Source organism: Suncus etruscus, chromosome 1, assembly GCF_024139225.1.
Source record: "Suncus etruscus isolate mSunEtr1 chromosome 1, mSunEtr1.pri.cur, whole genome shotgun sequence".
NCBI classification, from domain to species: Eukaryota; Metazoa; Chordata; class Mammalia; order Eulipotyphla; family Soricidae; genus Suncus; species Suncus etruscus.
The window spans coordinates 33,611,112-33,613,421 of NC_064848.1; the positions used below are offsets into that span (position 1 = coordinate 33,611,112).

At 39.0% G+C, this 2,310-nt stretch overlaps 1 non-coding gene across 1 annotated transcript; it reads left to right on the forward strand.

Annotated features, from left to right (window-relative positions):
- The first annotated feature begins 1,524 nt into the window (after window positions 1–1,524).
- LOC126031248 (small nucleolar RNA SNORA51) lies at window positions 1,525–1,656 on the forward strand. Its single transcript, XR_007503262.1, has one exon. It is a non-coding gene; the product is annotated as a small nucleolar RNA SNORA51 (small nucleolar RNA).
- The last annotated feature ends 654 nt before the right edge of the window (window positions 1,657–2,310 follow it).

The window sequence follows — 2,310 nt, forward strand, 5'->3', positions numbered from 1 at the left end:
TCTTCTGGAGCCTCTTGGAGAGTGAATTTTCTGGGCCCTTTTCGGCCCACTCCCAAGAGGTCCAGGAGACGGGACAGGAGACAAACACACATAGGCAGTACTCACAGTTTCTCCCCCTGAGGTTTTTGAAAGAATTTAGTTCTTGTGGTTGTGGCTGAAAGTGCCAGGGCATGCCTCAACTTTTAGGGGGGCTCAGCCCACCAGATCCTCAGATTTTCCTTGTGGGTAGAACTAATTTAACCCCCATGGGGTTCCTCAAAAGGACTGCTGTGAAGCCTTTTTCCCTTGCATGGATGTTTGAGGAATTTCCAAAGAGACGCCTGGCATTACGTTTTCAGCCAGTATCTGACTATCTCTCCTTTGTTTATATCAGGCAAAATATTGACCTCTATCAAATAATTTGGTCCATAAATACCAGCACCGGGGCCGGGCGGTGGTGCTGGAGGTAAGGTGCCTGCCTTACCTGCGCTAGCCTAGGAGACTGACCGCGGTTCGATTCCCCGGCGTCCCATATGGTCCCCCAAGCCAGGAGCGACTTCTGAGCGCATAGCCAGGAGTAACCCCTGAGCGTCACCGGGTGTGGCCCAAAAACCAAAAAAAAAAAAAAAAAAAAAAAAAAAATACCAGCACCAAAGTTTGAGAACCCCTTTTTCTGGATACAGTCAGCCCTAAAATCAAAGACAATTTTTCTCTCCTTTTCAAATATACTCTTTACAACTGCATTTTCTGGTAATCAAGGGCGTAACCCAAATGCAGATTTTGATTATTTACTCTCCTTTAGAAATAGGGAAGCTCATTCTTGGGGATTTTGGTACCGCCCTTTACTTGACCTCTGATAATATAGAGTCCGGCCTAAAAGGATCAAGTTTTTAGATATTTCCTACTTCCTCCTAATCCTGATTTTGCATTTTAAGTGGCTTGCAGGGAGTTACCTTTAGCTGTGACTTTCACTCTTGTAACTTAGAATTTTTAAGTCACACCCATAGCTTAGGTATTGTTATTGTTGTACTAGGCTTTGTGATTGCAATTATTCTTCGCCGTGGCTAATTTTACCCCTATAAATTTCCCTGCTCAAAAAATTAAACTTGTCGCACTCCTGCCAGAAATGTGTTGACCCCACATTTTCCGTGTGGTTTTCATTTATTTCATATTTCATATTCGGTCACTCGTGCTCCTGCTTTCCTATCGTGCAGTGCTTTGACCCACGAGAATTGCTGAGGCGCAAGATGTCCACAGCATGAAAGGGTAGTTTTATTGCTATCATCTAAAGTTATCATGCTCCTTTCCCAGAGACCACTTAGTCTTTTGTCTCTTGACTTATTTTCATACCTTTTCAAGTGTGGCAGTTTATGTTTTTAAGGAATCTCTGATATATGTCTTTCTTTTTAGAAAGGATGGCCTTTAGGTCAAGCTTATCCAGAATAATCTCCCTTTGTTTATACCTATAATAAACTGATTAGGGACCTTATAAATGATTACATTTATAAAAAATGTACACAAAATTGAAAAGAATAGAAAAGATAAGGCCTCCCAATGCTTACCACTGGCTGTGTTCTTTGCACTGACTGTATAGAAAGAGGAGGTACAGTAAATGCACCCCATATACACCTCAACCCAGGCCCTTTTCCTGGTTTGTATTGTGATGGGGGGACAGAAAAATTGAATTTCCTCCAAATTTATTGAAGTCCTTCTCTGATGACACAATTGATTAACACATATTTGTGTCTTACAATAAAGTAAGGTAGAGAAAAATATCAAGACAGACAATTCTTAGAGAAAAAGTTCTTAGAGGGTCATTATATGGAGCTTCATCTTTGTTATCTTCATGTTGAATAGAATAAAGAGAAAGAAAAAGAGGCTGAAAAATTAGGTTAAATGAATTGTCACTTTAAACCTGTGTTGTTCATGGATCAATTTATATTACACACATGTGGTATCTTACATATGAATTTGTTTTATGTGTGTAATACAATGTATATTATTATTTATATTTTAGTATTTGTGTGATTTTATGTTCATTATTATTTTCCCAGGCAAGAAACTATATAAACTATATTACCAATGAACTATGGTTTTTTTTTTTTTTTTGCTTTGTTCTGGATTTCCTTTCCCAATGTATTAAGTGCTATTCCCAGGCTCACATCAACCTATATCTGAACATAGATACATGGTATATTGGAAGTCCTACTTGGGAATCAGGATTGATAAAGAACCTCTGGAGAACTGTCTATTCCAAAATGCATTAATTCTATGTTTAAGCTTTGCAGAGGCCTCTTCATCAGCTTAATCTCAAAGGAATAGTTTATCCTG